This window comes from Podarcis muralis, chromosome 4, assembly GCF_964188315.1.
Source record: "Podarcis muralis chromosome 4, rPodMur119.hap1.1, whole genome shotgun sequence".
NCBI lineage: Eukaryota > Metazoa > Chordata > Lepidosauria > Squamata > Lacertidae > Podarcis > Podarcis muralis.
The window spans coordinates 48,050,516-48,076,951 of NC_135658.1; the positions used below are offsets into that span (position 1 = coordinate 48,050,516).

General features: G+C 41.7%; 1 long non-coding RNA gene across 1 annotated transcript; it reads right to left on the reverse strand.

Annotated features, from left to right (window-relative positions):
- Positions 1-343: 343 nt before the first annotated feature.
- Positions 344-5,219, reverse strand: LOC114595330 (uncharacterized). The gene is made up of 3 exons (XR_003706257.2): positions 5,011-5,219; positions 2,492-2,601; positions 344-2,290 (listed from the first exon to the last, which is right to left on the reverse strand). It is a non-coding gene; the product is annotated as an uncharacterized LOC114595330 (long non-coding RNA).
- Positions 5,220-26,436: the final 21,217 nt, after the last annotated feature.

The window sequence follows — 26,436 nt, forward strand, 5'->3', positions numbered from 1 at the left end:
TAGCGTGGGGGGTGCAGGGGGGGCCGGCCACACCGGGCGCAACATCTGGGGTTAGGGCAAATCCACGGGTTAGGGGGCGCAAATCCATGGGTTAGGGGGTGCAAATCCACGGGTTAGGGGGTGCAAATTACTTGCCTTGCCCCGGGTGCTGACAACCCACGCTACGCCACTGGCCTGGGGCAAGAGTTTTGTTAGAATAAAGTTATAAAACAAAAAAGCAGCTGGTCCCTGGTCAGTTTAGCCCTCTGAGGTCCAGGGCAAGTGTATCCTGCTGCCCCCTCCCATGCATGGCCCTGGGAAGGAGCCATGTTGCTCGTCTTTCCATTTAATTTGGAACTTCAGATGTCTTTAGAGCACTATGGAAAAAACCATGTATTGCTTGTTGTATGTCCAACGCCGCTAAGGCAGCCAAATTCTCCAACATACAAGTGTCCACATCCTCTGCATTTCAACTTCCACATTTTAACAAGGGCACCTGTGTCCTGCTCCAAATCTAACCAAAGTTTGTCCTCAACAGCTTCCTCCATGACTTTGACTTCAAGGAGAAACGTTCACTGGAAGTATCAACAATTTAAATAAACAGATGTATCTGCCAAAGGTCCCCAGGACAGCTTACCTTTCAGCAGGCAGTTAAGTGCCATCTTTTAAAATGGATTTTAACTGCTACTGTATTTATACTGCTTTTGAATTGTTGTTGTAGCCTTTGGTTTGACTGTCATTTAACTTATTTATATATATCACTGGCTGCCTTGAATATCTTTTTTATGAAAAGTCTAGATTAAAATGTTATAAATCAATGCAACAATTGACGTAACTATTTTCATACCTTTCATACATTTGTCTGCATTTTCTGGCCAAGAAGATGTGGCCTATTAAAATTTAAAATGCCACTACACATTTGGGGGACGGAACTGGTGACAATAAATGTACACTGCAGTCCCATGGTTTCTTTAAGTTAGTTGATTTGTTTATCTGGGCTATTTTTCAGCTTGAGTCCTGAAATAAACAAGACCCCACAAAGGAGAAGCTTCCAGATAATTTTATTTTTGCTTGTTATGCCTAAGGTTTTGAGTATTAATGCATGTTAAGCATTAATGCTGCACACATAAGCACAGTTACTTGAAAGCTCATCATATTAAAATCAGTGAGTAAATATGGTTAGGATAGCCAAACCCTCCTCCCTTTTGCCTGGCTAGAACTTGTCTTTGAATTGTGAAAGTGACTTTTGCCTAATTGGGGTGAGGGTGTGTGTAGAAATTTCTGGTTTGTGTGGCTGAAAGGTGGCCTAATGTACAAAAGAAAGAGGCACATGGAGCCCCATGCCCCCTTTTACCTTTGGCCCTGTCCATCACCACAGAAACATAAAGCAACATGTAGGCTAATACAGTGGTACTTCTAGATGCGAACGGGATCTGTTCCAGAGCCCCGTTCGCATCTAGCAGCAAACATAACCAGCTACATATGCGCATGCGTGCTTCGCTTTTCGCCGCTTCTGCGCATGCATGTGACGTCATTTTGAGCGTCTGTGCATGCGCAAGTGGCGAAACCTGGAAGTAATGTGCTCCATTACTTCCAGGTTGCCGCGGAGCGCAATTCGAACACGCTCATCCCAAAGCACATACAACCCGAGGTATGACTGTAGTATACTAACAATATTTATATAACACTATCGAACTGTTTCTTAATTCACAATCAGAAAACATACAATATGTACATGGAGTCACGAACTAATAAGAGTGAAGTAGATATTCCATGAAAGGAAATGATCAGATTAGTATTTGACCGCAAAGAATCACTGAATTTTGAGGCTAAACGCCTTCCAAAGTTAATACAGAATATTGCCAAAAGTGAGGGGGAGCGAGATGGTGCTCCACAGCAACACAGCAACACAGAAGAATGATGGTAGGTGCTCCAAACACAGCAACAGAATAGTCCTTCCGGAATAATAGACTCTTTCAATAAATGTTCTTCATCAGCAAGTCAAATGTCCACAAAGGTACACCAAATAACCATGGATCAGTTGTCACTCAAAAGTGTAGTAAGCTGAGGAGATATGACCTTTGAACTGAGAAAGGTTCCCATGTTTGACTCATCTTGGAGAGTCGCACCTTTCTTGCTCCTGCTGTGATCTTGTCTCTTTTGTGAGGTTAATTTTTTGGAAGCCAGCAGATACCATATCTTAGGTTGGGACAATCCTTTGGATATGCTTGCTTTTCATTTCATTGCAGTTGTCTGATCCTATGAAGCCAATTGCCCACCTGTTCCTTCCTGTCAGGTTCCATGGCATTTGCTTGAACAGGCAATAAGGGAGAGAAATGAAGCATGGAATTAATAAACAGGAGATGCATGTTTATTGAAGAAATTTTAATATAGCACCACTAAGCAGACATACACAACGACTGGGCATGGCAATATGCTGAACAAGCACCTAAAGGACACCAGTAAATGAAAGGAAACTGAAAGGTCACTAGAGGTCATTATTTTCACATACCTTTGAATAATGAGAGCCTCACACATCCGCCAGAGGAGAACAAAATGTCACATTCTCTAGCTAAAGGTCAGCGCCGGTCATAGGTCAGCAAAGTGAGGCCAGGAAACAACCTAAGAGGTTAGGATGAGTGCACAAAGAAAGGGCAAAAAAAGTCAATGAAAGCATGCAGCTGTTTTGAGATGAAACAACTGAGGCAACCTTTATGCTGACACAGGCTAAAAACTAATGCCTCTCTGCCTTTGCTGACTTTTTTTATTTAAAAAAATATTCTGGCAGTTTTATAGGGCATTGGCATTAATGTACACAATCCTGAATTAGCTTTTTGAATTGCAACAGTTTGGAGGTTCAGTGCAGTCATTTGTAAAAAGTCAAAACCGTGACATTTTTACTTCAAATTATTTATGTCACAAGCGACTTCTTCCAGCGCATTCAGATTTCAGCCTCAGCCAGAATCTCTACCAAGTGTGATAACAATCTGAAACAAATCTAAGTGACAGTCAACATTGCTCTCTGGTTTGGGACTCCCTGCATTTACTATTTTGAAAATGGAATAAAATAAGTATGCACAGATGTGGGTTAGTGCAATTCTATGCATTTCTATTCAGACGTAAAGTTCCACTGAGTTCAATGGGGTTGACTCGCAGGTAAGTGGGTATAAGATTGCAGCTGGGCAGGGCAATCCAACCCCCTGATCGACTGTTCTGAAGGGGTTTAGATGAGGCAGAGGTACTCTCCATATAGTGATATCCAGCTCCATTGGACTCCACAGCTGGCAGGGAGGCCCTTCTGCATTCACAGGGTCTCAATGTGGGTGGGTGGAAGCATCCTGCCAAATGGGATGTTTACAGGGCTGGGACTGGGCCAGCACTGAATCCGCTGGATCCTGTGCTAACTCTGCTTCCATCAAATGATGGCAATGGGCCTAATCTGTGACTCTTCACTGTTCCAGTCCTGATAAAGGGAGATGAACTATGTATAGTGAGAACCTAAGTTTTTTAACTGTTGCCCAAACTACTATGTAAATAAGGGTGTATTTTGTTTGCTTTTTGGTTACAAGGCAATACATAAATATTGTAAAGAAACACACACACACACATGTCTAACCTAGGTTTAACTCTAGTGAAGTATAAATCAAGTTGGAAGCAAAGTACTAAAGATAACATTTTGATGGAGCATCAAAACCTAAGCATCAAGCAATTGCAGGAACACCAAATGGGACATAATTGCTTTTGAGGATGGGAGAATTGGCCTTAAAACAGTGTCTGATGAAGAATTGTGTGGATAATCCCACAAGTCCAGTGGAAATTGTGATTTCCCCCACTGACACCCATCCTCGCTCCCCATTGCAACCTTTCACCAGACAGGAACATTAACACGGGAAGGAAGTAATATAACATGGGAATTTGCAATGCAGGCATGATAGCTACCGCTGAAACGCGGGGGTGATCAATCCCCTAACATGTGCAAACCTTTGGGTACAGAATGGAACTCCCTAAACTGTGCAATAATCCTAATTGGAATCCTGAAAAACATTGTTTTTAAAAATGGATTCCAGTTTTGCCAGTCTCCCTTGATAATTCCTTGATCTTATCTATGTGTGATGTTGGTCATATGTGAATCTATAGCATGATGCATGAAAGCCTGCTGATCGGGGCTTTAAAAAGTTTTATGTGCTTTTATTTTTAATCTAAAGATTTCATACACACCCTTCCTTATAGGTTATTCATGTTATATTCATGTTATTAACTGTGTTGGTTGAATGTGTCCCTGAGTGAATGAAACTAGTTCAACAACAAAAGCTCTGAAAGAGACTTTGCTCTCAACTGACAGACTTCTAATAACAAAGAACCTGTCCTGCTGATTTTATTCCTGGGGTGTCTGCTACGCTGCTGAGATGAAAACAGGCTTCACAAATCCCATAAGATAAACAAAGGCATGTGAAGGACACATCCTGGGAGCAGCACAGTCACTGTGACTATGAGGAAATCTGCTCACAAGCCAACCACCAGTTGTCAAACCATGGAAGAAATGGGGAACGTTTGCTCTGTGACAAGCTGAACATCTCCATACCAACCTCTAGAGGTTCTCTGATAGCTACTTTTTCTGGTTTTCTACTCATTGCCCGCATGACCTCAAAAGGCAGTACATTGGTAAAAGGTTAAGGTATATTTATTCAGATAAAACAATAAGAAGATCCATAGAATAACAAGCCAGTTAAAGAAGTGAGGGCAGGTGAGGTTTGAGGGCAGTGTCCTTTGTGTCCCCCTGGGCATGTGAGCACCAACATTCTGTGGCTCCTCAGCCAATAGGATTAGGGAAATTTCCCTCTCCCTAGGTGAGCCCTGGGCCTTTGAGCTGAACATGTGCCCTAGGTGTTGCTGTCAAGAGTTCACCCACTTGCCCATATCTGATTCGAAAGGCACCCTGAAATACCTCCCAAAGCCCCAGGCTTTGGGTAATCACTCTGCAGTGCCCCCAACCCAAAACTGCCTCAGTGTGACATTTACTTACTTACTTACCTCTTTTTCTTTAAGGTGTTTTTGTTAGGATGAGGTAGGTTGGATTGAGAGGTGGTCACTGGCCCAACATCACCAACCGAGAGGCAGTTCAGTCCCCTTCTGATTGGCCACCCCTGTCCATGGGACTCCAATTCCTCCTCCTCTGGGAGAAACCAAATCAAATCTCTTCCAAGTCGAGCTGGGGCAACCTCACCCCTGCTAAAAGGGGGGATACCATTCTTATGCATAGGCAGTTTAAAAACAATTCTATGGGTAAGGGAATGCCATCCCAAGCCTCCTATCCTGCTGCCCCACTGATCAAACATAGAAGGGCTTGGAGTTTGACTCTTCCTGCTAGAGCTGTATTGGCCATCCACCTCATTATCTGTTTTGCTTTGATAATATTTTTTATTATTACGGTGGTGGTGGTGGTAAAGCATTCTCCCTACCCCAACCCCGGCAGCCCTCCACTGTGTGTGTGTGTGTGTGTGTGTGTGTGTGTGTGTGTGTGTGTGTACACACACACACACACACACACACACACAAATATATAACACACATCGTTAAAACATTTCAGTTTGATACACATGAAGGAACTCTCTTCTTGCTCCTCTGCCATCCTCTTCACAGACCACTTTGCTGTCCATGGAGCCCCTCTCCTTGGAACTCTTCCTTGCCCTGTAAATGAACTCTCATGGGAGTTTATTCCCGTTCAAAGAAGTCAATACTTATTTTGGTCCCTGGTGTAATGGCAATACTTTCCCTGTTTAATGCACCTATAAAGCAAACCTAGAAGCCATTAAGTAGGAGATAGTTGCAAGCTGATAAATAATTGGTAGACTTGTATCTTACAGATTAAAGGGTTTATTATGACCTCAGCTTCTACGGCTAATGATTGGGTTTATCAGATGCAAGGCTGTCCTCAAACTACAGGAAGGCCAGAGGGTGTTCCACCCTATACTATGATCACTTGTTTTATTTTAAATGTATAGGACCAACTATCAGGGTCTTCATTTGGTGCCCTGGTTCTTATTGTGAGATGTTCCTGAATTAGAAGAGGAAATAAAAACCATCTAAGTCCCATCTCTGCCTCTTACTCCAAAAATTGTAGAGGGTCCTTTTTGCTCTTTGGGCATTCAAGAAGTCTAGGTCATCACTGGGGCTGTCCTGGCTGCAAGACCTGCACATTAAAGTGGGTTCATTGGGCTACCTTCAAGTTTTCTTCTTCTATAACTGTACCTTCTTTTCTTCTCCAGTAAGGCACCTCAATCCATCTTCCTCAGTCTCTGGTCTCAGCTCATAAAATCCAGGTGTCTTGTCCATTCTCCCCTTGAAGGGGTGGGTGGCTCTGAGAATGCTAGCCAGCCATGCCCCATTCTCCTGACAGTGTCCCAGTCATCTATCCTGCCTCTTGTCTCTCTGACTATGTAGGGGAAGCTCTGCTTTGTGACACTCATTGTCTCCTCTGAAATTTACATAGCTATAGAGGCGGGGACAAGTACCCAGCCTTTGGTGTAATGCTTTCAGCCATGTTGACTTTCATTTGAGCCAGCTGGGGCATGGAGCACTTGTCTTCAACCTCCCATATTCATATGAAGTGGGGGGGGGGGGGAATCAAACATATCCACCTCCCAGAACCACACTTGTCCCTGTGACCACAAAAGCCCATTTCCAAACAGGCAACAGCTAATAGAATTGAGTGTGCTATGTGTCTTAATGAACTGGGAAATGACAGACAATGGCCATTGTGATCCAAGGGCTTAATTCAGTTCTATCATGGAAATCACTGATGTCAGGACTTTTTGGAGGGATTGCTTTGGAAAATTGCACTTTAGCTAAAATAGGCTACAATTGCCAGTAATGTATTGATTTGTGATGTCAGTGGTTCTGTCTACTGGAAGTGCAGGAGGAGGGAGGGGGAAAAAACATGCCATTTTGTTTTTACTGTTGAAAGAAAATATTAGGAATTTAAACAAGTTCCCTTTCCATCCCAATGAGTTTACCAAACAATTAATCAGAGGTCCTTTTAAATTAGTAGAGTTAAACACACGGGTGTTTCATCAAAGAGGGAGCTGTTCCATCATAAACAACTTTGAGCATTTAAGGAGACAAGGAGGAGGTTAGAAAACACATCTCAATGGGACGTATTCATGAAGGTTCTACCTCTCTACTCAATAGAGTAGCTTGTTACAGAGATTTACATTCAACATTAGCATTTTCATAAGGATCCTAGAACCCTCGATACTTCCAAATACGTGCATTTGCAATGGCACTTTTCATTTCCAAACAGTAAAGTACGCAGTAAAGGAACATAGGAAGCTGCCTTATACTGAGTCAGACCATTGGTCCACCTAGCTTGCTGTTAACTACCCTGACTGGCAGGAGTCTTTTCCAACCCTACCTGGAGATGCCAGGAATGGAACTGGCATGCTAACCATGACCACTGCCTCTTCTAATTTAGGTCACTTGACTTTTATCTTAACATTGTGATCATTGGCTTTCCTGTGTTACTATCTCCCTTATGTTATCTGTGATGGCATATGTAAATTAACAAGTTCTGTTTTCTCTAAAGCTGGTTACCGGTATATTATTTGTGCCACTGGGATAGTAACTGAGTAGCAGAAAATGAACATCTACACAGCAACTCTTGTGCAAATAAAGAATGTGAAAAGTCACAGGTCCAGGGGTGGATTACCATATTTCTGTACTGTGACAGTTTCATTTCCCCTACAAACAGGCTCTGTTTTGTCCTGTCTATGGGTTGAATTTTTAGGGGAAATCCACCCACTTTAAAAACGTCCAAAAACGCTTTGCCATATTCGTTCTTTCTTTTTTTACTGGAGATAGGGGTGCAGATAAGGATCCATTTTCCCCGCCCCCATCTTACTTACTATCATCTGGCTTAAGATGGTCTCATGAAGGGATTCTAAGAGGAAAGCAGGCCTCAGTGTCATCTGGAAAAATGGCCCTCTAGTCTCTGCTCACTTGGGTTTGCTTTGCTGCAGGAGCAGCTTCCCAACAGGGCAATAGCCTTGTGGCAGTGGAGTGGCAGCCAGTTTGGGACTTTGCGGGTGCAGCAGCAGAGCTAATTGGTTGCTTCTGGCTGTGCATCTGTGCAGCTTTGACTTCTCCACTGCCTAGCCCCTCCCCTTACTGGTGAGAAGCAGCAATGCTGCTGTCAGGAGGTTATTGAGGTGACTCTGCCCCACCAGCTGCTCTTTCGATATTGTGAAATGGGGCAGAGGGCCTAAGTGAGCTGAATGTTCTTGTCATGGTTTATGAGGCAGTCGGGAAAGGAAGGGGAAGAAGGGTTTTTAGGGGATGGGAAAGGGGGAAATGGGATTGGGGGGCAAAATAGTTGGGGGGATTGGTCACATGGGTCACCAGGTGGAGGTGCAAACCAAAAAGTCTTCCTGGCTGTGCTGTGCATCCTTTCCTTTACATGGTGATCTGAAATGGTGCTTATGAACAGCATGAACACACTTGGGGACATGCCACAGTGCCACCTGTGACTATGGAACTCATGGTGTGAGGTGCTGTGGCATTGTTCTGTGAGTCGTAGCACAGGGAGCTGTCCTGGTTGTGCCTCCTTGTTATTAAGCATCTCCATGTCTGCATGGCATGTGGATACCATTGCACTACATCCCCTGATTAAAAGCCCTTTGGAATAATTCCAGGGCTCTAAGACTGTAGCTCCTCCTACCACCCCTGCTTTCAGATTATATTTTCCCCTGCCTTCCAGGATTGGTCACTTCTACTATATGCTGACCATGCACTACTGTAGCACCAGCAAACCTCCTGCCTATCCTCATGCATAATTGCCACGTATAGGATTGCTCAGCCAAAGTCAATACAGTATAATGATCTTTATCCAAAGATCCTGAAAGAATTATCTTGGCAAAGGCCAAAAACCCTGGCTATCAATAGTGCCTATCTTTAAAAAAAGAAAAAGTTAAGTTATTGGAGAAATGATAAAACAAAATATTTGTTACTCTCCTTCAATGTGGATTTATTGAGGTTAAACCATGCCAGCTCAACCTAGTTTCCTTCTTTGATCAAGGACTGAATTAGTAAACAAGAAAACCCCAGCCGATATATCTTTTGCGAGGCTTTTGATGTATTGTTCTATATGACAGCCTCATAAGGGTACTTGAGAAACCCTTACTACAAGGAATTACCATTAAATGAGTACTCGATTGAAAAACTACACTCAAGGGGTAATTAATGGATCAGCATCAAATTTGGAAGGTATTTCCAGCTCAGTGCTGGGTCTAGCGCTGCTCTGCATTTCAATTAATGATTTGAAAGAAGGCATGTACTAGACACAAAGTGTGTGATTTGCAGAAAACTGGAGAAGAAGGGATTGCAAGTGTTTAAGAAGAAAGTAAATCAAAATAATCACAGCAAAACAGGTGAGATGGGCTGATAGTAAGAAAACACATAGCCACATAGAGGTCGGAATCTTCAGCCACATATTGTTCCATCATCTGCAACCATTCTGTATCTCTAACATATTATCTTAGATCATCACCTGCCTTTCCCTCTTATAAATATAATTGTCTGGTTCTCCATTGAGTTCTGCATTCAGCTTTTGCCTTGAGAAACACACAAGCAGTCAAGCTATGAAGGTGATGGCTAACCCTTCTAGTTTATCCCCAGCATCTAGTAACTTAGACCAGGGGAGGCACACCTGTGGCCCTTCAGATATTGCTGGACTTCAGTGCCCAGTCAGGGATGATGATAGTTGGGAGTCCAGCAGCCTCTGTAGGGTCATATGTTCCCCACCATTGACAAAGATCTACTATACTTTTTTTTAACACAGGTATAACCAGCACTATCAAGAAATAGGTGCAGGGATTAAAAGGATTTAAGGAGGCTATTAGGGTGGTTCTCCCTTCCCCATCCCTATTAAGGAGGCTATTAGGGTAGTTCTTGTGCATTTGCCCCACCTAAGAGCCAACAGCATTGGTCCTACCGAGTAATGTAATATTTTATATGAGATGGATTTTACATGTATAATTAGTATAATTTTCCAGAAAGGGCAATATATATGATCCCTCCCCTTTTGAACCTTGGATGCCATGCTAAAACCCTTTTTGTTCATATTGGCTCACTGGCATCACATTTGTATGCAGTGCTAGATCGGAGTGTCTGCACAGTTAAATTGCTTGCTGCTACGTGACATCAGCTTTATTACGGAGCTCGACCACTTCTACAGAGTTACTTTGGCCCATAAATCACGTCCTGTAGGACAGAGTGACACCTCCCCCCAATGCAGATGGTCAACCATGCCATTAGCCATATTTTCCTAATTACTAAACTATTGGAATGTTTGTGTTGTTTTGAGGACTTTCTCCAATGAGAAGCCGTTGTAAAAGGTGAAGCCTTTCAATATATTCATTAATTAGATGGTTTAATCTAATAGCCTACCATTGTTTTAATAGGTGGCAATCACTTCCTGCTAAATTTTGAAGTGCTCCTTGTAGTGGCTTACGCAGAGATCTTAAACTGAGTGGAATGAAGAGACGTGCAATCAGCGAGTTTACAGCTGGTCAGAGAGTCAACATGAGGTCACTGTTTGTCAGACAAATGATGAATTTTTAAGGGTGATGCTTAATACTGCAACCTTTTGACCTTTCCAGAAATCAAGTAGCAGGCGGTCACGAGCTTCAGCAAATAGGTGAAATGGGAAAAGCAGAAAACACAGCTTATTGCTTGACCTGTTTGTTAAGGGCTCTTTGCCTTTGCACAGATGGCGCGATAGACGCCAATGGGATTCTTTGATTTTCAGCTCCTCTCTGTAAATACAGCCAGCTTCATGTTGTGCCCCTCCTAATGAGCTGGAGAAATGCCTCAGGATTATGCAAAAGCCACACCATTTGACCAGGAAACAGTCTGTGAGGTAATGTACAGTAAGCAGAGCAAAGATGTGAGAGGAATGAGACCACATTGACAGGAATAGTGTGATTCAACATTCAGTGACTCAGGGTTTTAGAAAGGGTTCCTGGGGGGAGCAGGCAGTTTCAGTACTCACCTCATGATATTGGACAGCTGCATTGTCTCATCATCAATTCCCAGCCACTGAAGACTGTTTTCTTAGAGCCTTTTAAATACAATCAAAGGAGGACACCTTGCCAGGAAGGAAGCGGGTGGGGTTGGAAGGAACACTGTACCCAGAATGATAAATAGTGTATACAAATGAAAAAGATCCACACATCACATTTACTTATTTCATTTGCTGCTTCTGAAAGAGACGACACTCTAAGGGTGGCCGGAGCTTCAGCTATATTTCAAAAAGTAAAAACCAGGACACCCTGAATGTTGCTGGGCTTTTTTTAAAAAAACAAAAATTCCAAAAAAAAGAAAGAAAAACCACAATTCAAAAGAGAAGACAAAAGAGAAAGCATAAAGAAAGAGCTACAGCTTAAGGGTTACACATGATTTGAACACCCAGGACAATCAGGTGCACTTGTATACTAATGTTTCTTTACAAGGAACCACAGGCAAAATGTGCGAGTAGTGGGAATATGATGTTGTGAAGTCATTCTTACCAAGCCACATGTTGCCAATGGGGGAACTGAGGCTGAGAGAGTGTGGCTTACTTGGGGCCATTTACTGATTTTGTAACAAAGGTGAAATATGAACCAAGGACTATCTCAAGGATGGGGAACCTGTGGCCCTTCAGATTTTGCTAGACTCCAACATCCAGCATGGATGATGGAATTCAGGATATCTACAGAGTTCTCACCCCTAGACTACATGATTCACAGCTCAGTCTCTTAGCCACTTCAATGCAGAGAGCTGTCCCACACTTGATTCTGAATCAACAATATTAGAAACAGACCTCAATAATTTAAATGCATGTGGTTAGCCCAGGTTTCTATTAATAGAAGGAGGATAGAATGGCTTCAGTAGGCCATGGGAGTATCTAATATGTCTTTTCCATTCTGATCTCATGAATCCCATTGACCTGCTTCATTTTGTAGTGGGGCCTACCACTGGAGTTTACAAACCACCAGAAGCCTTAGCACAAGTAATATCATATTTGCTTTACTGCCCTAAATGTCAGCACATATTTCTCCGCAATGCTTTTAGGGCAGCTAAAAGTAGCAAAGCACATAAATAAGAGGATATTATATTCTGGGAACAAAGCTGGGGATTCTTTGACCTTACATACAAGATGTGTACTACCATCACACATAAATAGGCTCTCTGTTCTTTTTACAGTTAAGCTTCTTTTTTTAAAAAAAAAGTTAAGCAAAGGGAGTCTCTTCTGGAGGCTTGACATGATTCAATTCCCAGAGGGAAGCTAGGGGAACTCTGATGACTTGCTCAGCTCCATGTTCAGATGAACTTGGACTGAAGGGAAGAGGCAAGATTTGCGAACGTAATTTTTGCCTGGCTCTGTGCTATTCACCATCTTCTCCAAAAGACTGCTGGAAAGCCTTGACTGAGTCTGCATTTTATCATCATAACCCCAAGCATCCATAGACCAAAGACCCCCAAAGTCAAAAAAAGCAGTATTTAATGCTTATGCTCTAGCCTTGAAGAGACAAAGCCAGCAGAGGTTTCAGCCAAAACGGAATACGCTGAGAAACACGGTGGCAAGATAGATATTGGCTGATGGGAACAAGGCAGGGCAATGACGCCTTTCTCAATCTTTTCCCTTCTTCTTCTTCTTTTATCTTTAATGATAGACTGCCTCTTCCTCCTGCCTAGTGGAGTAACATTTTGTTTTTCCTGGTGCTAGAAGTATTATTTGCCTAAAGCTTTCCATCTCGCTAGCATTAGAACTACAGTAGCTGTATACGAAAGAGGGACTCAATTTCTAAATAAACACAGGAAACTACTTTATATCAGCGTAAACTGCTTGTTCATCTAGCCTTGTATAATCTGTTCTGAAAAGGTCCCTAGCAAAGGTCTTTGACATCACCAGCTACCTGACCCTTTTAACTGGAAACGCCAGGGATTGAACCTGGGACCTGAAGGAGCGTCTCCACCCCTATCATTCAGCCCGGACACAGAGGTCCAGTTCCAAGGGCCTTCTGGCAGTTCCCTCACTGCGAGAAGCGAAGTTACAGGGAACCAGGCAGAGGACCTTCTCGGTAGTGGCACCCACCCTGTGGAATGCCCTCCCATCAAATGTCAAGGAAATAAACAACTATATGACTTTTAGAAGACATCTGAAGGCAGCCCTGTTTAGGGAAGGTTTTTAGGTCTGATGTTTTATCGCTTTTTATTATTATTATCATTAATTCTGTTGGGAGCCGCCCAGAGTGGCTGGGGAAACCCAGCCAGATTGGCAGGATATAAATAAATTATTATTATTAGTAGTAGTAGTAGTAGTATTAGTATTATTATTAAATTAATAATTTGCCCAACCCATATTAGGAGCTGCCAGAGGTCAAATTGGGAGCCTTTGGGTCTGTTTCTTGCTGCTACATGGGGTGAGCCATGGTACTACACATTGCTGTCTCTTTCTAAGCAACATAGCATACTCAGACTCTAGACTAGGGTTTCCCAAATGTCTGCATTTGCTGAATCCTTGATGAGCTTATAAAGCTGTCATTCACACAAACCCAAATTCTTAGAAACATACATGAAATAAACTGAAGAAATATGAGTATATACTCCAAATTCATTAGTCATCCATCACTGTTACTAGGAATTATGAAATGTAAAAAATAAGAAAGTCCAACAGTAAAGCAACATGGTTTGAAAATAGTGTTGTGCTGTGGAATCATCTTATTAAATACAGAGGTGCAAGGAAGATGCATTCTGCAAATGCTCATGCTCTTTATTTCTGAGGTTCATAGTTCCTAACTTAATATTTTGCACTATACTTTGTAAATGTATTTCTATGTCTAGGTCATTTTCTGCCCCCTAGGTCTTTATTCACAGTCCCATTGATCCCTGGAGGCCAATACTGACCACTCTGGGATACCATGCTGTAAACTGACCACACTCACCCAGGGTAGGCCTTGGCAGGAAGGACTCTCTTTTCCACTTCAGTCTTGCTCAAGCAACAATACATTCCTGAACTTTGTCCTGCTCTTATATCCTTTAGTTTGTTTTCTGTCCAGGCTTGCCCATCAGTCTTGACTACTGCCTTCATCCCATGGTCCCTGGTTCCCAACTGACCTTAAGATCCATGTCCAGCCTTGACAAACACTGATATATTACTACACCATGTGGAGGGCAGGGACTGTAAGTAATTGGCTAGTACTTCAAATCCCGTTATCTTCCTCATTTTTTGCTACTTTTCTTGTTGAAAATGAGAGTAGGAGGCTGACAGAAAAGTCTGGGGCAGGGGAACATCAAATTCTCATGACCCTGCCATTTCAGTATTTGGTTTGGCCTTTCTCTACTTTTTTTTTAAAAAAATGTTTTTGATGGAAAAATTCTGATGATCTTGATTTAGTTTGCTCTATGACATTGCTGTTTTCTCCTTCAGAGTGATACAGAGATTTGCTCAGCCTGGCTGAAGCTTGATCTTTGGAATTCCAAAATGGATTGTCAGTGATGAGAGAATGCAAGGAGCTCATTGCCAATGCCTCTTGACAGAACAGAGTCAAAGTACAGTCTGATCTCTGATTCATGGTCAGCAAGGACGCCACTTCCAGTATACTTGCACACCACAGTCACTCTAAATTGTAAACTTCATAGGGGGAAAGGGCGTAAAACTCATCCTCCATTAAAGAGCAAAAGGTCTCTGTGGCATTTGATCTAAAGAACACCCTTGGCTTGTTCTTATAACCTTCTCAAGGCTGCAGCGAGACAGTTTGAAGAACCTAGATTTCCTTGATTGTAAGGAAATGTCCTTTATTACTTGTGTGACTTTTTCTCCAAAAGACATCTGGGCAAACACAGTAATGCTATTGATACACAAAAGAAATGGATTTAAACCCCTGATATTTGCCGATGATATTAAGTAGGGTGGAGCACAATGACTTGTGTTGACATTCATAACCAGATTTTAAATGTGTACGTGAGAGTCTGCAGTGGACTGTGCAGATTTAATAGGTCTGTGGGGAGCACGCACCACAGCTGTCAGAGTAGCTACTAGAAGGCAGGTCCTATGGTTCTCTGGCAGCTGCTGTTCAGTGATAGAATAATGTAGTTAAGAACCGCTACTGTTTGAGTCACATTTTGTTGGCTCAAGTAAATACGCAGTGAATGATATCATTTCATTACACGCTATATTTTTAATGAAAGACTTGGTGTATTTTCAGAAATTTCTACAGATGGTATCAAATCTTTTGACAGAATTTTCATTTCTGCCCCCGGAAGTGCTTGTCAGTTATCAAACCACATGGCACCCCAGGGCTACCTTTTGTCACAAGTAGTGAGCCTGCTCCCAGCACATTGTGGCTACTGCATGTAGAAAAGATAGTAACCATCTGTAGGCATTCAGTTGGGGGATAATGAGTGTATAGGAATCAATGGCAGACTGCACTCAAATCTGAAGAGAGACGCTGTGTTTGATGCTCTCTCTGTCTCCAGACATGCTAGGAAATGGGTGCGAGTCAGATATGAAACCTGATGTCACCCTGCCATATTTTATATATTTCTTTTCTTCTGTACATCCATACCTGAGGCAGCTAACAATACAATACACAACAGAAAATAACCAGTCCACATAACAAATTAGCAGCAACCGCTCATAATCAAAGGCTGCAGCAGATGGCTGTCCGGTCTCTCCCGGAAGTCCTCCAACAAGGTCTCAAAATCACTTATAGAGGAAGGGACTGTGATCTGGAATCATGGTAGTGAAAGCTTCAGACAGAGATGGTGGCAGGACCCAGAGCTGAGCTCCTGCTAAAGATGGCTACACACTCTTCAAGTTCACCCTGAACTGGGGGGGCAGGGCTAGCCACTATGGAATAGGAACAACAGATCATATCCAATGAAAGGGAAAGGGTACAGTTAAAATAGATATTGCATTCACATTTCTCTGCCAGACCTTTTGTTTTGTGAGCTTCTTCCATCTAAAAATAGAACAAATGTTTTCGGTATCTATTATGTAATATATACTATATCTATATCTATATCTATATCTATCTACACACACACACACACACACACACACACACACACATATATATATATATATATATATATATATATATATGGTTGGTTTTAACATGTGCATGATTACAAAACAACATAGGCATTGTCAGTGGGAAGGCAGTTTAGACATTTAAATAAATAAATTAAATGAGCTTTCTAGGCAATCTGCCTGTCAGACTACCCAGAAACAGGCTGTCTCCGAACTCCCTCATTAGCCTCAGAAAATGTGTGAGGCGATGTGAGGAAGCTACCTTCAATTGCTGCCGCATTCAAGCATTGCCCTGCTTGCCCTTTAGCTGTGGCTGAATGTGAATGGCACGCAAATGCCCGAGTGAGAGACTCATGTCTCTTTCCCACCCACCCCAAGCCCAATTCAAATAGAAGGTGCAAGGGCGATACAAGGCTCCACTCTCTGGACTCAGCCAAGAGGGTTAGAAATGAAATGAGGCCACATTTTCAAAATCCCTGTCTAATTCAGAGCTAGCTAACCTGGAACTACTATTGGTGCATCTCGCCAAAGAGATACTAACATAGTTTGAAAGCACTGCTCCTAACACAAATAGTGTGTGAAGGGATAAATTACTAATATTAAATTATCAGGAGTACCTGCCCCTAGCAAGAGATTAAGGTTTTTGATTAAAGTTACAGCACAAATTTTGCCTGAAGCAAAATCCAATGGATCACCTTAGGTTAAATATTAGCCCAAATTCTGAGGGAATTTTGATAGAATTTATGAAACTGCAGCAGTTCTCCAGGTGACTAAAAAAAACAACCCCTAGATTGGTTTGTCTTTATATAGCCTCAGTATTTGGATTTTAGAAGTGTTAGGCTCCAGTACTAGACACACCTACCTTTACAGGGCTTGCTTCTGAGTAGACAAGGCTAGCATTACATGCTGGTTCCACAGAACGGAACCAGGGGTCGAGGAAACAGAAAGACCATTTGGGGAGAATATAGAGGTAGTGGGTTTTGAAATGGGCTGCGCTTATCACATTGATGAATGCTAGATGGGAATATGGGGTTTTTGAACAAGAGGTCTGACATTTGAAAAGGGCTACAATACACAGAGAAAGATGTGCCACAGATTTAATTAGCATCTAATTAAATAGAATCCAATTAAATTAACGATGTACCCCAGATTTAATTTGCATCTAAAATAAGAAAATATTATGAACTGCACCTGGGTTATTGGGTCAGGGAATGCTTTTCCAAATGTGTCCATTACCTTTAAGGGTACTGAGAAGTCAAGTATACAGGATACTCCTCTTGTTTAGTCCAGTCTGCTCTCCCTAATTAGAAGCCACATTATATTTTCATTGCAGCAATTAACACTGGAAGATGCTGCCAGACAACATTGTAATGATTCAGGACAACCATCCAACTTTGCAGAAGGGTGTTCCAGTATCTCTTTGTTATTGATGAAAGTTCATGTTTCAGCAGAGAACAAATTGCTCCCTGATGCCATTATTCTAGCCTTACACAGAGAACATATTGTGCAGCATGTTATTATCCTAGCAATAAACAAAATTGTAAGGCTCTCCCTTGAATGTGTTTGAAATAAAAGGCAGACAACTAACGGTAGTCATAAACTCATGCATACAACAAGAGCAACATAACCAATGTAGAAAATCACACCCTTTAGCTCAAGGAGCATGGCTTTTCTTTTCTATAACAAGTGGTTTGTGACTGTGAAATCCACCCATTCATTAATCTGGGGAAATGCCCAAGGCCTGCTCCTGAGGCAAATTCATGAAAATGGCAGTCTGGAATAATTTACGGTGCAAGCTTACCCCATCTTGACTTAGTAACAAGAATAATGTTTTGCCATAAGACACATCCTACCCACAGACATTTTCTATCACATTTATAAGACAACTGTATATGTGTGTGTGTGTGCACATACACTCAAAAACAGGGTCTAAATGGGACCATATTTTATTACCCAACAGTCCTCCCTCAGCAAGTTGCTGCTGAAAGCATAGTGTGATTTCAGTAGGCGGTGGTGAACTAAAATATAACATATTTCAGATTAAAACAGGGTGCTTTTGAAATACCCGGTGACACATCAAAAGTCCAAAAGAGATTGTGGCCAACTTCAGGGCAGTCTGGTGGTATGCTGTACAAAACTGTAAGTAAAATCCAAAGAACTTCATGAACAGTTCTTCACACTCTAGGGCCAGTGCTATTTTTCTAGAAAAAGAGGTGCTGGAACTCACCATGAACACCTCCCTTGTTGTCTTATAATGACAATGGCACCCACCTGAGAGATGCAGGAACTGAACTCCAGCAAGTTTTGATTGAAAAGAATCCCTGCTCAAGGGCATGGGTGAAGAACCCATGATCTTCCAGATGTTGCCTTCCTCACATGCATCTCAGGGTGATGAGCAAAAGAAAAAGGGATGTTTAACCTTCCCAAGCAATTTACATCAAAAATAAATTCCTTCTCTAGCTGCTGGTTGTCCTACAGGGTGAAGAATAGTTTTATTTTTATCATTACAGGGAAGCAGCCAGAAGACAAGGCTTATCTGGGAAATGGTGTTGTGTAGAGGGTCAAATCCTCCCACATTGCCCCTGATTTCTATTCAGAATTAGATTTGATCCCCATCTCCCCGTCCCTCCCCTGCCTCTTAATGAAAAGCAGGGGCGATGTGCAAGGATTTGCTCCACTCCACTCCACTGTTTTCCAGTTGTAGAACTTACCTTCCTTGTAGGCAAGACTCAGGGGTCCTCCCTGACTACTGGCCATGCTTGCTGGGGCTGGTGGGAGTTTGGCAATGTCTCGACTGCCAAAGCTTCCCCACACCTGCTCTAAAGAAGATGTTCTTTTATCTGTGGGAATATTGCTACGTTTGTTTATCCAGGACGCTGAAAGAAGACAAAATCCTTCTCCAATAGAACAAGGGAAGAAAAGCCATGGGATGATGATCAGCCTTGGAAACATCAAGTATAGTTATCATATAACTATCATATAACTATCATATAACCTCAGGCCACCCTGTATTCCTCAATAGCTGTGCCTCATATGCCAAGTGTTCTAGACTGGCCAGAATGTGCCCTTGAACTCTGATAATGCATCTTGCTTGTCTCAATAGAGGACAGAGAGGTGGGGGGGGGGTTGTATGTGCATTAACAAGCTTACTGTACAAAAGGTAACCTTTACATTCATTCATCTGTCCGCTTTTGCCTCTGACCTCACCCACCATTGGCATGTGGCCCTTGGACCATTTCCCAGAAGGCAATGGGCCCTCAGACTGAAAAGCATTCCTCACCCCTTAGACGGATGTAGGAAGTTTCTTTGTCCTATAAATAAGCATCCATCTATAAAATAAATCTAAAGTTAGGGAAACTTTGTGTAGGAATGAGTAAAACTGTAACAATAAGAATCCAAGAGAGTGTTCCACATATTTAGAATACTGTTTTCCAAATGCAAAGACTGCAGGACATAATCTTAGGAACAGACACAGAGAATTACAGGCTGGGGGGGGGGGAGCACCACGGATTAAAGTTTTAACAAGTGGACCAGAAAGAGCAGAGGTCTCCGTCTGGCTAGATTCCAAAGATGGTAGTAAGACACTTTAATTACATGATTGATGTAGGCTTCAAAAGAAAGCACAGAATCCACAATGACCCTAAGGTCACAAGCATTATCTGAAGAATAAAAAGAACCACCACAAATGGAAACTACCAACGATGACACCTGAGACCTCTGCCTCGGTGAACTAATCGATAGCTACTCTGTTTTGTCTATGTTAAGTTTAACAAAATCTGAAGCTATCCATTATTGAATATCACAGAAGCAATTATACAAAACATCAAACTTCTTTGTAAGATCTGCAAGGACCTAAAGGATATGGAAATAACTTTTGCATACAAATGGCTTTGCAGGCAACTGCCTATAATCCAGGACCCATTTATACCGGGGTTTGCTACTTAAAATAAATAGGACTACTTTAGAGTCAATAGAATGCAGATTGCCTCTTTCAAGGATGAAAAGTTTCTTTTGAAGAAATATGTGGTGGCAATAGAAAGAAGACCCTCAAGAAAATATCAAAGGTAAAGTAGAAAACTTGAGAGATGTATCTACTAAAAATTACATACAAATTTGTAGGTATAAAAATCTCAAACCCTGTTTTATATGAAATTCACCACTTACATTTGACATAAAATTCCAGGAATAGTATATACCCTTTCCCCCATGCCATGGTTCTCATCAGAACACATCTCTCCCATGGCTGATTCCCCACCCCAGCCTGGATTCAATCACAATTCCACATATTGTCACTTGGCTGTCAAACAGCTCTTTCCTCAGGAGATGCAATTTCTGAAAAGCAAACCTACATATGATTCCAGTCTCAGGGCTGCCACTGAAGCATGTAGTCCTCAGAGAATTCTTTTTGTCACCTACCTTCAACACTTAAGCCTCTTCTATTAGTTCTGTGGGTGAGGGAGCTCCATGAGATTAACAGGAAATGGGGTCCCACTGCTTGTCTAGGCAGCCTCCCTAGCTTCCTCCTAAAACACATACATTGAGTGAGGTGATCTAAAGAGTGATTACACTCAAAGATATATTTCCCTTTTCAGGTGTCCATGCTCAACTCATGGGTATTCATTTTAAAGAAATTTCTAGTTTCATGGTTAGGAACAACAATCTGGAGTAGTTTAGTATATTTTTGGCTGGCTTTTCGGAGCCTGCATGGAATTTTCCATGTCTTCAACTCCCTTCTGATTATTTTAAAATGATGAATTTCCATTACATAATGTGATCTCCATGCTCTACACTTCATTACTATGCCACAAACTGTGTCCTGAATATAGTCTGTCTGTTTCACCCAAAACAGTGATTCGCCAAAGGCCTGGTGGAATACTGAGCAGGGGTTGGGGGGGGGAAGCTTCAGATTTAGAGGACCTACAAGAGGGACAAAGTCCCATGCACAGTCTGGCTACACTGGTAAAAAACTCAGGAAGATGGGCTAGAAATGGGTTTTTCCATCAGAAGAAGCAAAACCAAAATCAATTTCAGAGAAGTGAGGAAGAGGAAATGCTCTGATTGTAAATTGTTTTAACTTATCGTAATATTGCATTTTTATGTTACTGTAAACTAATGATGAAGGAAAATTGGAAATAAAATAAATAAAATAAAAGCATAGCTCACATGACTATTGTTTCTTCCTGGTTCCTTAGATAGATCTACTAACAGGTCAGCATTAAGTTGGGCCTGACCTTAGAGATGTTGGCAAACCCCATCATTCTCAGATTTGGGAAGACCAAGCTCTGTGTCTCCATTGAGAATGACCTCTATAACCCAAATGGACATAGATCACTTTGCTTTGGTGCTCATGTGTTCTCATGTTTTCCAACCTCTTTGAATGTACCATACATAAATAGTCCAGACCTCAAGCCCTGCTATGGCTTTCACTATGAATCTAGCGCTGTTGTCACTAGATAACTTCATCCAAAATAATCTGACATTATTATATTGGGGGGATCTATATTGGCACTTAGGAACTAATCTTAGCCAATTTTAATAAAACAGACATCTTTGCATTATTTACTAGCATCATAGAACATCTATGTCTGAATGTAGAAAAATATGGATGGGTGTTTGACTGTAAGCACCTCCTACTTGATATAACTAATGGTTGGACTTCTGCTATAGGCAAACGTCTTACTAAAAGCCTCAGAATGATTATGGGTGTCCACAAGCCAGATGGAAACTCACCTTGAAAGGCTAAGAACAGAAGAGCAGTAATAATATAGCATCCCATAGTTGGGACAATTTCCAAATGAATCTTAGTGACAGCCAAAAAGAGGAGGCCATTTCCAAAAGAACTAACTTGAGAATTAATAGTGATTTATTACTGAGAGAGTTGACATTAATTAAAGCAGATTTAGCAGCATCCTTATCACTTGAAGTTGATGTTATTACAGCAAGCTGGAAAGAGAATACAAATTAATCAAACAGTGGTCTTTTGCTCACAGAGTTTCTTCCAGTATAGGATTGCCAAAGTTTCTTCCCATATGTAGGATGCCAGATCACTGTACCATTTACCTGCCTCAAGACTCTGGGAAAAGGTGCGTGCATTGTGCCTCTTGATCAGTGCTAAATTTATGTATAAGCTAAACAAGCTATATGGCTTAGGGCCCCACGCTCTTGGGCCCCCAAAAAACTTAAAGGAAAGAAACTGGATGTACATTTCCAAAATATAAGATAAAAAAACAAATAAAATGGATTTAGATACCTATTAGGTCCACAAATTACCATACAGCATATATTCAACACCAAAAAAGCGACAATTTGTTGTTGACAAAGGACAGCTGGACATATAAAGGGCCCCATTACCTTCAGTAGCAGTGTGCAGTGGTTATATCCTCACTCAGCTCCTTGGAAAATTCAAAGGCACAGTATCTGAATGGTGTTTCTTGGTTATCTCACTTCAAATGTTGATTATAAGCAGTATATGAACAATGGCTGACCTCACTCCAGATGGCCACATGTTGAACATAGATGTCTCAGTTGAATAAACCTATATACCATAGACTTCTACATACATAGCCTTCACTGGTTCAGATATCTACAGTGACTCACTGCATAGATGTCAGGAGCAAATTGAAATAATGTATTTTAATGCATAATCCCCCTCCGTACATAGAATGTGTGAATGGGGTGTGTGCACGCTGCTTTTGAAGTCAGTCACAGGAAAAGATGAAATACCGTTGATATTTACAAAAACAAGACATTTAGTGAAATACTCTATTTGGTCAGAGTATCCTCACTAAATCACTAGCAACATTTTCCTGGGAATCTGTGCCCATGAGCCCGAAAAGGTTGGTGACTCCAGCTCTACTAAAACCGTTCTCCGAAGTGCCACATCAATGAAGAGGCAATGCAAAAAGAAAGCCAGACCGACTGAACACCACAGCAACCCTAATTAGACGGAACACTGGCATCCTAGAGAGCAATGTGGATACACTTAAAGAGAGCTTACTTTAAGTACTGTAAAACACCAGGTTTCTTATTTTGGGGTGGGGGAGGCGGGTTGTGAAGTTATAGGATCATTAAATCTTGGAAAATTACAATAATTTAGAAGTGTGGCTGCGGGGAGTGGGGCAGCAAGGCAGATTCCAGATAGAGACATGAATTAGAAAGTAAACTGAAAGTAGAGGGGAAACTCCTGGTCTTTTGTGGTGACAAGTCTTCCCATTTACTTTTGAAGCTCTCTTCAGAGTGCTTGCTGCTAAAGGTTACAAAAAGTTTCCCATGTTTATAATTCAGCTGCACTATGCACAGCAAGTCAGTGTAAAAATGAAGCACATGAATAATGGAGAGACCACCATTTCTCTAGCATTCTTTTGTTATGACTCTTCTTTTAAAAGTCCAACAAGGGACCTCATTTTGCTATAGCAAGTCAACTGTATGGTGTCAACGAGGCTTTAGTGTATTTGTGTGTGTCTCCTGGCTCATTAGTGTTCTGCGAGGTACAAAATCTCTCAAGCAGTGGTGACTCCAACATATGGAGTCCCAGCTTCCCAACCCTATAAAACAGACCCTGCCATACCCTCACAGTGCTACGCCTCTTTCCCTCTCACTTTTTCACTCTGTGATTCTGTACCCCTCAAGTCTTCCTATGTGAGGACAGTTAAGCCTGTATTGAGCTGTTTGTACATAAGGGGGCATGTATCATGTGCTCTGGCGTGCTCTGGTCCATGGGGTCACGAAGAGTCGGACACAACTAAACGACTGAACAACAACAACAACAATCATGTGCTCTAATTACCATATTTTTTGCACCATAACACTCACTTTTTTCCTCCTAGAAAGTAAGGGGAAATGTCTGTGCGTGTTATGGAGCGAATGCCTGCGGGTGGCGGGGGGATCTGCTGCAGTTGTGAGCAGAGGATCCATGGTTCCCCTTCCTTCCCTCCTCCGTGGTTACAAAGCATGGATCCACATGGATCCTCGGGATTTTTGCATTGGGCTACTCCAAACTCACTGTCAGATCACATGTCTGTGGCCACAACATGAACCACAAAAATAATATATCCACTATTTCGTTTAGATTTTTTTTCCTTGTTTTCCTCCTCTAAAAACTACGTGCGTGTTATGGTCTGGTGCGTGTTATAGAGCGAAAAATACGGTATATGAAAGCTTGGTAAGTGCATTTACATTTTAAAAGAACCTATGTGACTTTGCTTGTAAGGCCGTAGAGCCAAAGACACAGGATCATTTTTTTCTTTATAGAAAAGACAAATATTCAGAAGTTGACAGTATGTGTTTGCAAGATTCATCCTGACGACATTCTCTACAGTAATCCCTTTCTGTGTTTGAACTAGAACATAAGAGACCTGCTGGATCAGGTGAAAGGCCCATCAAATCCAGGGGTCAGCAAACTTTTCCAGTTGTGGGCTGGTCCACCGTCCCTCAGACCATGTGGTGGGCTGGGCTATATTTTGGAAAAAAATATATGAATGAATTTCTATGCCCCACAAATAACCCAGAGATGCATTTTAAATATAAGCATACATTCTACTCATGTAAAAACACGCTGATTCCTGGACCGTCCATGGGCCAGATTGAGAAGGCAATTGGGCCGCATCCGGCCTCCGGTTGCCTACCCCTGATCTAATCCACAATCCTGTTTTCACAGAAGCCAATCAAATGCCTATGGCAAGCAGGATATGAGGAAAACACTTTCCTAGCCACTGATATTCAGAGGTATACTGCCTCCGAGAGTGTAGGTAGAACACAGCTATTATGACTGAAAGCCACTGATAGACCTATCCTGCATGAAACTCTCTATAATGCTAAGCATTTTCTTTTCTGTTTTGTGTCACTTTTGGTTGTGTTTCCATTTTACTGAATCCAGTGGCATGTAGCCCTTTTATTTGTTGGGATTCCTTTTTGCTGATTTGATTCTTATCCAAAATCCAGATAATGGAACTGAATTAGCTTAAGCCCCAATATTTCTGGTGAAAATGACCTGCAGATCAGGCAGAGAATCACTTTTAATAGAAGACCAGGATATAATTCTTTATGTGGACGTTTCACTGACTCAGAATTTTATATTTTTCCCTTCCCTCCCCCACATATTTCTTAAAATAGCAGAGTATTTTATTCGCTCTAAAATGCTGCTGAAAAGCAGACTACTGAAGACATAGGGTGATTAACTGAGCTCCGGGTTTTATTTTTTTAATGTTATTTCCCTTTAATTTGTTTATGGATAAAGCAGGGGGACAGGGGGGAGAAAGAGATTGTTCCTTTTATTTATATAATTCCCACCAGAAACTGGAGAATCACCTATTGTGGGTTCTAAAAACAGTCGATATCAGGTATGGCGCCTGAAATTAGATGTACAAGTTAGAAAGCAGCACATTATTGTGATTTAAGGGCAACACTCACTTCTTCAGCAGTTCATTGCTAAAGCAGCAAGCCATTATCACATGTATTGAAATTGGATTGCAGCAATTTCACCAGAACAAGTATAGTAGTTCTGCTTTACTGTACAGACATAGCCTCCGTTAATTCTGACAACATCCTGTAAGGTAGATCAGCCTGTTATCCTGATCTTGCAGATTGGCAGTGGAGTGGGCTGGGGTGGGCTGGAGCTGACAGCAGCTTGTCAAAGGCCATCTAGTGAACTCATGGCAATAAGGCAATATTTGAAATGGGGACTTGGCTCACAGCTCACATTCTCAGTTGCCACAGTACACCACTAATTGCAGAGGAAAACACAGTGAAGGTCAAGCAGAGCAGAACAAGAGCAACTTTGAAAGATCACTTTTCAAAGTGAGGGGAAGGGGGTGAACCTTCAAATCTCATGCTTAAATTGAGAGCCGGCTGGTCTGGAATCCAGAAAGCCTACATACATCAGGAAGACTTGATATTTCTCCCTTTCTTTCTCTGTTGACTGCTACTCTGAGATTCTGCAAGCTCCCACCTTTGAAATCATTTTGCTACAGTAACTTCATTGTTGGAAACAGGCCTTATTTGGCAACTGGTAATTCAATGTAACTAGTAATTTATGGTCTGTAATTTTCTCAAAGCACTTTTCACAGTTGCAAATCACTTTATGCCACAACCAGATCCCTGATGCAATATTATGCCCTTTCAAAGATTAAAATCATATGTATAAGAGGTTTATTTCCCTTGCAAGTGTTTATTAATGATGAGTTCCTTGCAAGTAAGGGGCTGATATAAATTAGAACAAAGAGGATTTATTCATGTATGAGGTCATTTTATTGTGCCCATTAGATAATCATTACACCATATTTTATCAATAGACATACAAGAGAAAACACATTTCTCAATATCAAACATATCCTGGAAGTGTCTGGATTTGCTAGCTTGATAAATATTGTTGTAGGTTTGTTTGCTTAATG